This window comes from Meleagris gallopavo, chromosome 19 (genome assembly GCF_000146605.3).
Source record: "Meleagris gallopavo isolate NT-WF06-2002-E0010 breed Aviagen turkey brand Nicholas breeding stock chromosome 19, Turkey_5.1, whole genome shotgun sequence".
In the NCBI taxonomy this organism is placed as follows: domain Eukaryota; kingdom Metazoa; phylum Chordata; class Aves; order Galliformes; family Phasianidae; genus Meleagris; species Meleagris gallopavo.
Genome location: NC_015029.2, coordinates 4,481,914 through 4,490,758, shown reverse-complemented (window position 1 = coordinate 4,490,758; position 8,845 = coordinate 4,481,914). Strand labels below are relative to the sequence as shown.

The following is an 8,845-nucleotide window of genomic DNA, read 5'->3' as shown; positions in this document are numbered from 1 at the left end:
TCCCCCCAGTGGTTCTCCAGCTCTCACACTGCTTTCCCCAAGCACCGCTCTGCTGTGAGCACGTGGAGCGCTTCTGTTTTAGCACCATTTGAGTGCTTCCTTGGTGGCACTGCTGTGGATCTGTGGCCGTGTTTGGGGGATATTCAGGGAGGATTGTGGCCTTGGAGGTGATGCCTCGTCCTTCCTGGTGCTGTGACTCAGGCCCAGAGGCACCTAAATGGGGTTGAAACCAGCAAGAATGGAGCGGGTGCAATGCATGTTTTCTGTCGCCTGTCACAGGTTGGTTGGGGCTGCTCGATATTAAGAAAATGACTTGAATTGCTGCTTGACCCGCAGCTTCCTCCTCTGCAGGGTGAGATGTGGTCTGCGTGGGGACGGGATCGCCCTGGGAATGGCACCACATCCAGTGCTGCGTCCTATGGCTGAGCTCACCCTGCCCGCATCCGTCCTGTGGGCCGGGAGTCAGGATGGCTGCAAGAGGTCCATCAGTGAGCCAAAGGATCAGCACTTCCCTTCCCTGGGGGTAAAGCAGAGGGGAAACGCTGCTTTCTGTTTATTTTCCAGCCTTGCTGACACCTGCTCACTTCCATGGCAAGGCAGGGCTGTCCCCAGAGCCCTTCTCTGGGCACACTGTGTGCAAGGAAGGTGCTGCGAGGGCTCTTTCTTGAAAAGCACAAAGATGCAAAGCAGTTGAGTTGAAAGCCTTCAAAAGGAGGTGTGTGTTTTCTTTTTTTCTTTTTCCTCAGAGCTTTTTGTCAAGATCAGCAAAATATCTATCTTTCTGGAAAAGATCCTTTTTTGTTCAGAGGATTTTTCCACTGAAAGCTGTTTGTTTGACATTCTGTTCCCCCCAAATTCTTCATGAAAACCTTCAGTGATTTGTTTTCCTCCTGCCCTCTCTTCCAAAGCAGATATATACTTTTTAGTAAGGCCAGGACTTCCTGTGGGATAGAAAATCCATTTTTCTGTCAGCTGTAACTCATGCCTTTTGTCACTGGGAACAAAAAAATATTATAGATTTTTATCTTTGTTCTTTAAGTTTTCTGGTGTTCCTCCATTGCCCCAGAACAGAGACGCACCAAGCTGACTGCTGCAGGGAGCCATTTCTTTTGGGAAGGGATGCATTGCAGTGAGTGCTGGGAAGGTGGGCAGGATTTGGGGGTAAGATTCCTACAAACTGGCTCAGTTTGTAGGAATGATGGAGTGGGGGGATCCCTGCTTGTCTTTGCCTTGAGCAGGTGCAGGGCTTGCCCCAGGTTGTTCAGCACTTCCAGCTCAGGATATTCTATGGTGCTGTGGAAGAGAAGCTGGAGCACTCTGGATCGTGCCTGGGCTGGGTGTTTACTCCCTTAGTGTGAGCACATCAGATGCCTTTTGTCTGTGGCTGCTCCAGCAGTTGCAGCAGCCCCGTCCTGCTCTGCCTTCCCTCCTGAGCTGCAGCATCATCTCCAGCCCCCTTTGGTGCTTGGGGAAGGCTTTGCCTTGTGTTTGAGCCCTGGAGACCTTCATGGTGACCATGGCCATCTTCATCTCCCTAGAAGCAGCTGCATTAACGTATTATTAAATTAAATTATTCTTATTTATAATGAAGCTATAACCAAGGGGTGTGTGTGTGTATGCGTGTGTGTCAGTGCTCTGTCCCAGTTTCGGGGCAGGACTCAGGTTCCACAGTGCCTTGCATGATGTCCCCATGGCTGCATGCCCAGGGAGCAGCACTGGTGGCTCCGGTTGGCGATAAGCGTTGTGACGCAGGGAGCGCAATACCTGTTCTTGGAGAAAAGCAAACAGCCTCCACCTGCCTCCAGCGTTTCTCCCTTCAAGGGCAGGCTGCACGCCCAACGTGGAGTCCCTGGAAAATATCTTTTATTATTAACGCACTTGCTTTGGCTCAGCTGTGTTGTTGAGAAATCCAAGCTTGACTCCAGATAATGAATGACAAACATTTGTCTGGGCTTAACTATTTTACTCGGAGCGTTTTTTCTGTGTTGTTTTTTTTCTTCCTGGAAGCTTACTGTAAGCTGTCAGCAGCGTGCATGCCTGCTGACGTGAGTTATCGCTGATGTCCTGTGCTTGGGTCTTCCCTTCCATCCCTTGTGTGTCTTGGTTGTTTCTCTTCAGGGGTGGCCTTTGTGCATGTCTAACCCATTGGAAGTAGAAAATAAATGAGAGATGGCATTGTCTCTTGAGGAGTGTGTGTGGCTGCTGGTTGCACAGCCAAACCAGGCAGGCTTTGGGTGGGATGGAGAGCAGTGTTCCACCATATGGAGGCCTCCAGTACTCAGCTGCAATGCTGGGCACCTGCAGCAGTGGTTGTCAGCCTCTGTGAGCTGCAGACCCCCTGAGAGTAATCCAGAACAGGTGTAGATGCTGAACCGAACCTTGTAAATGGTGGAATCGATAATTTTCTCTCTTCTCCTCACCATCAATTCCCTTACCTGATCCCTCTTAGCATCAAACCCAAGCTTGTGTCCAGCACTGGGTACTTCTGGGAGCAGCATGCTCCTTCTCATGGAGCTGGTCCCTCTCACCTGCATCTACACAGTTTCTGGCAACACATGCATTAGAGAGTGCACCATTGGCTATGCCAAACTAGAGTCTCCATTGTTTTTATTCAATTTATTCCAAGAACATTGTAAAGCCCTCAAAAACTGGGGAACAGCTGGGAGGGGAATACAACCAAACCTCTCGTAGCTGAGCCGTGGCTGCAGGGGAAGCCCTGTGGTTTGAGCATCTCTTTGATTTGGGCTCAGGCTCACCTTTGCTAATCCAAATCAGGATCTGGTGCCTTGCTCTGCAGATGATTCCTCAGGCAATGCCATGAGGGAACACAGTGCATCTCATGGTGCTGCTGGATGCTCTGCAGCACTGCACAGGTGGTTTGCTTATAGATTTTTTTTTGGCCTGCTTAAAGAGGATTTGGCTCTTCTGTTGGACAAGGCTCCTGTGTGACGTACTCTGGTTTCTTGTCAGTGCTCAGGTGGGCACTTCTCCACTCCACGTATGGCACGGTGTGGATGCCATGTTGTTTTTGTGAAGGCTTGAGCCTTGGCTTAGGCTCTGACACAATCTTTGTTTGCAGTTGCTGAACTTGTTTGTTTAATGGAACCGTTTTCATTTTGAAGGTGAGCTAAGTAAACACAAGCAGAAGCCAGGGCTGGATGAACCTCGTGTCCGTCAGTGTTGCTGACAGCACAGTGACTAAAGAGAGAAATTAAAAGCCAATCTGCAGCCCTGCTTGAGGTCATCAATCTGCTGCAGGGCTCGGGGGAGCAGCGGGGATGCCCTCAGAGCCCTACAGATGGGCTCAGCCCTCAGCATGCTGGGTTTGTGCTCTGGCCTTGTGCCAACACTGCAGCTGGAGGGGAAATCATAGAGGAGAGCTCAGGTGCTCCCTGACATTCCCCCCCCCCCTTTCCTCTGGGGGCCTTGGGATGCTGGTACCCAGAAGGTAATGTTGGCCTTCAGCTGTTGATCCCCACCTCCCCCTCTGTGTGTTATTTCCCTGATGTGTCCTGCCCAGCTCGGTTCCCTTTTTGAAAGTTTGGCTTCTCCTCTTAGGGTTTGCCAGCAGGTTTTGTCTCATTACAGTGTCCACAATCCAGTTCTGCTGGTGCTGGCTGAAAGCAAAGGGAACTCCAGAATGGGATGAGAGTGAGAAGCAAGCATAGCACTGAGTCCCACGCAAAACACTGCAGGGCCAGCATGAGGCCCATGTTATAAAATACGGGAATGAAGCCATAAAACCTGGCCAGCAGGAAGCATCCTCTCTTCCCTCCTGGGAGGGCATTTTCCTTGTGCTGTTCAGAGCTCCCCGTGCTTGCAGCACTTCACAGCTTGCAACTTCTCACCTGGCAAGAATCATGGTAAATCCAAATTTGCCTATAGCGTTGTGTCGTCATAGTCTTGAAACCAGACCCAAATGGTAAAACCTGCCTGAAACCAGTTGTGATTACTCATGCCTTGTGCTATCCTTCTCTCCCGGTAGAGTTTCTGCTGTGGTAATTCCACTCATTGAGCAATGAGACACAATAGCTTCATTAAAGTTGGAGCCAAGCTCTTGAGAACCAGAACTCCCAGGCTTTGGGCTGCTGGAAGGTTTTCTTCTGTCCTCTGCGGAGGTGTTAAATTGAATGAAAGGAATGGAGAATACCATGGCAGGGCAGTTGGAACGACTAGGTGATCTTTAAGGTCCCCTCCACCCTAAGTCAATCTGTGGCCCTATGATTCTTTGCTATTTTGCTGTAATAAGTAGAACTTTGCATTTGTTTACTTAGAGTTGGGGGGGAAAAAAAGAAGAAAATTATATGGCAAACGAATTCTGTATTGTTGTGGCTTCATCTGATCTCTGAGCTGAAAATGCAGTGAGCTGAGAGGGATGGGGTGTGTGTGGGGGGGTCTTCCCTCAGGCTCTGCAAAGCGCCTCTTCATTAACACTTTCAGTAAGTGTTTATTAACATTAGGGATAAAAGAAGCCTTTGTTAGAGGATCTGTCCCTTTGCTGCTCCAGCAGAGGAACTGAAGCTTGAAAGGAGCTGCCCTGGCCACCTGCTGGAGATGCTGATGGAAGTTTGCATTCCAGATTTTCTCCACAGGCTTAAACACAGAATAGCCTGCAGCCCTCCAAAGTGAGTCTGTGCATTTTCATATTGAATTCTGTATTGACTGCACGTCCGCGCTGTTGCTTCTGCCATCTCCATGCTGTGGCTCTGTATTTTCTCCCAGTCTAAGAGTGACTGCTCGAAACGAGAGAGGAGTGCTGATGGTGCTCAAGGAGATGCACTACAGCTGTAGAGATGGTTTCTGTGCTGAGCAAGGTGCTGTCTTAACAGCAGGCCGGGCCTGGTCCGTCCCTTCCCATCTAGAGGGCCTTGTGAGGAGCCAGGGCAGCTCTCGGGTGCCATGGAGCTCCTGGGCCCCAGTGCTGGGCTTGGTGTGGGGTGAGGAGGCTGTGCAGGCCCTGCCCAGGCTGGGTCAGTGCTTGTGACTTGGAAGAGGAGAACCTGCAGCATCTGCTGTTAGCAGTCCGTGTCTGGAGGGTGAAGGGCTCTCAAGTGCTGCACGCCTTGCAGCAGCGTGGTTTGGTTTTAATCGAGTCAAGGGAAATGTGCTGGCAGAAAGCAGCTCCTGTAGGTGAGCAGGGGGGTCCCTCACAAGCAGGGCAAAGTGCCTGTGGGTGTTTGATATCGTGTGTGTTTAACCTGCTGGTGCTTTTATGCCCTTGGTTGAATGGTGGGAGCTTTCCTGCATTGGGGCCCAGCAGCATGCAGTGGGGAACTGCAGTGGTGCTGCATGAGTGCAGAAAGGCTTCTGGAGAGAGGGAGGGCAAGGCCCTCCTCATTAGCACCTCGCTAGTGAGGAGCCCTTGGCACACAGAGCTTCCCCAGGGACTGGAATCTTAGACTGGATATAAGGAAAAAGTTCTCTGTGATAAAGGCAGAGAGGCAGGGGCACGGGTTGCCCAGAGAGGTGGTGGTGCCCCATCCCTGCAGATGCCCAATGTCAGGGGATGGGGCTGTGAGCACTGATGGAGCTGTGGGTGTCCCTGTGCGCTGCAGGGAGTTGGACCAGATGACCTTTAAGAGCCCCTTCTGACTCAAACAATTCTATGATTCTAAGAACAACAATGCCACCTTCCTTTCCCCCTGTCCCAGCAATGGAGACATGGAGCTTGCAGGTCTCTGATGATGATCCTTACTGTGGATTTAAGGTATCTCGTGGCTGTGCTTGACTCCTTTCAATCCATTGCAGGGAAGGAAGGTCTTGTTTGTTAATTCAAGTCAGGATAAATACTTTGTGTTGCCTTATTTCTTGGTACGGTGGCACACAGCTCTCCTGCCATGGGGTACTGCCTTAGCATACTTCAAGCCATGCACTGGGCTGTGCACTGCAAGGGCTGTGGGTGGCAGATCAGCTGTGGTGATCAAGGATGTCACCTCTGCCCTTTGCTGGAGATCTGGGCTGCACGGGAGACCTGAGTGCTTTACGTGGGGCTGGTGGCTGCGTCTACCATCCTCGGTGGGCAGCTGATAGATGGGAGCTTGATGAGATGCTTTTAATTAGGGAGAGCCCTTGGGAGCCTCAGCTGAGAACATGAGTGCTTTGCACCACGCATCGACAGCGTCCAAATCATTGACAACAAATTAACTCCAGGAGAAGGCTCGAGGGTGAAGCTCTGAGATAACAAAGCTTCCGCAGGGCTTTGGGCAGCGCCAGGCATTTCATGCTGTGTCAGCAGTCAGCGAATTTGGGCGCGATGTCGGGGCAGCATGCCAAGTGCTGGGCTGAATATTCCCGTCCGTGTGACTGGGAGCTGGGCTCTGCGTCCTCGGTGACACTTCTGCCCCAGTCCGCAGCATTTATGTTCATCAGTTGGTTTTGCCCCTTCACCCAGTGGCACCAGTTGTCCTGGTGTGGCAGCTTGTTGTTGTTCCCTTTGGCAGTGGGATGGACTTGCATTGCTGGAGCAATCCCCCAAAAGATGCACAGTAGTAGGATGCAGGGCTGCAGGTTGGCAACCCTAGGATGGTTACGATGCTCGCTGTAGAAAAACATCTGGCTTTGAAAACCAGGGAAGGAACTGAGCCCTGGCCCTCAAAGACTGGGAAAGAAGGCAGCAGTCTCCTACCTGCTCCTAACCAGGGTTCTTGCTGCTGGTCATGCAGCAGAGCTCATATCCTGTGTTGGTGCTGGGAAGGATGGCTCCTGGCCAAGGTTAGCACCGTTAAAACTCCGCTATAAATTAATGCACCCGTTCATTAGCTTCAATTCCCCACAGCTCTGAGCAAAGTTTGTGAATTTAATTACTTTTTGCAGGGATCTGAGCACACAGAGACTTCAGCAGCTGATGATAGTTTGTATTATTCATGCAGCTTTTTTTAATCCCTCTCTCCACGAGGACGTAGCAGATAGATACCAAAATTGAAGCGTGCTCATAAATCTGCAGCCCCGGCCCATGTGAGGTGCCTTCATCTCCCATCTGAAGAGGTTTGCTGACAAAATGACCAAGGTTCCTGCAGTCCAAAGGGAGCGTGCCTGGTGGGATTGAGCTTGGCAGACTGTTTTGGCAGGTGTGTGCCAAAGTTACGTCTTGTCTTGTTTGCCTCCTACCTCCCAGTTGGGCTGTGTTGCACTCTGGGTGGTAAAAAAAAAAAAATAATAAAATAAAATAAACAGCAAGGCAGAATATTTACATGGTTGCAGGCATTTGTGAAAATATTAGTGTGAAAATATAACCAAGTAAAGAAAAATGCCAGTGAAACTATTTCTAAATTGATTAAAAGGATCAAGTCTGTTTTTTATTAACTGCGGGGATTGCAATCGCTAAACATTCATTTGGCCTGTTTGATGTTACTGCAGCTTGTATCATAAACATTTTAGGGCCACATTCTTTATATGAAAACAACTTTCAAATACTGTGCAAGAGACTCAGAAGATTTCTCTATCTATGGAAACTCAGTGTTAGGTGCAAATCGCCGCCCAGGGCTTTTTGTCCCAGCAGGGCTGATGGTTGTGCAACCTGTTTGTCAGTTGATCTTGTGCCTGTCTGCAGGGTTTGATGCTTCAGTCGCACACCTGTATGTCTGGCTGCGTTGACACGCGTTGCTCAGGAAGGAGCTGGTTCAAAGCTTGCTGTGCAGGTTGCTGGCTTGTTCAGCATCAAAAAGGACAGCAGAACAACAAATTGCTTCGTGCCTGCGCTGCACGGAGGAGCTTTCACCAACTGCTAGGAAACCAAATGCCTGGATGTTTGACTGCAGGTGCAGGAAAGGAATAAAAATAACTCATCCTCCACATCTTTGAGTTTGTTTAAGGCCTGCTGCTTGTTGTTGTGCTCGGATAGGGGACGGGGACGGCCAGGAGCCATACGCAGCCCTTGGAAGCCCAGGAGCAGCTGAGCAGCGACTGTCTTGGCTGCACCCCAGCTGCCTGCCCCACGCTGCTGAAGTGCTGTTGGCGACCCAGAGCTGGCACCTTGGCGTTGTGTTTCTTTCCAAGTGATAAGAGATGGATTTAATCTGATTTAATTTTCCTCAACGAACACGTTTAATCTTTTAACGATATTACAAGCGGTGTATAAGCATTGAGAAATCCTTGTCTTTTCTCCCCTACTGACCCACGCAATCCTTTTATGGAACAACACAAGTGATTCCTGTAAAGCTCTTAACAGCATTAACGTGAGCAGTGCTGCTCTGTGCTGGCAGCATGCAAGAATTCATGGTGAGGAGCTGTGTCAGGGGATTGCCAAGCTGGGACTGGGAAAGGCTGTGTCTTAGGGGGTGATGGGCACAGCCAGAGTCCAGGGAGTGTTGGGACATCACTCTTGGCCATAGGGTTTGGGTGGTGTTGTGTAGAACTGTAGTTGGACTCAAAATAAGGGAGAAGGGGAGGGCAGGCAGAGCTTGCACTTGGGGATGAAATGCAGGGAGAAGCCTGTGCTGAATGAACAGCATCACTGAGCCTTCCAGGGTGAGCTGTTATTGTGTGCAGTGAGCACACTGCAGCACGCAGAGGTGCAGTCAGTGCTGCTGTAACACCTGGGAGATCAAAGCAGTCCTGGGGAAAGTTCTTGGGGCTGGGCAATGGATAGAATCCATGGGGCTTGTGGAGTTACGAAGAAATGTTGTGTGTTGTTCCCAATGAGTAGGGGACTTTGTTCAGGGTGTAAGGTGTTTAAGGATGTCCCCAGCAAATATAGGTTTTATACAGGCATCTTGATGCATCTCACAGCGATTTCTTCTTTTGCTGTTTTGTGAATATTTCAGCAGCTTTTAAATTATTTACTCATTAAGTGCCTTAGTTGGAAGAAGGAGTCATGCTTAAAGCGCATGCAGGGACCAAAAACACA

General features: G+C 50.1%; 1 long non-coding RNA gene across 2 annotated transcripts; it reads left to right on the top strand.

Annotated features, from left to right (window-relative positions):
- Positions 1-5,596: 5,596 nt before the first annotated feature.
- LOC116217290 lies at positions 5,597-7,656 on the top strand. 2 transcript variants are annotated; one of them, XR_004161651.1, is made up of 3 exons: positions 5,597-5,707; positions 6,870-7,067; positions 7,550-7,656. It is a non-coding gene; the product is annotated as an uncharacterized LOC116217290 (long non-coding RNA). The 2 variants fall into 2 exon arrangements; XR_004161652.1 differs by having other exon boundaries at positions 5,598-5,707; positions 6,896-7,067.
- The last annotated feature ends 1,189 nt before the right edge of the window (positions 7,657-8,845 follow it).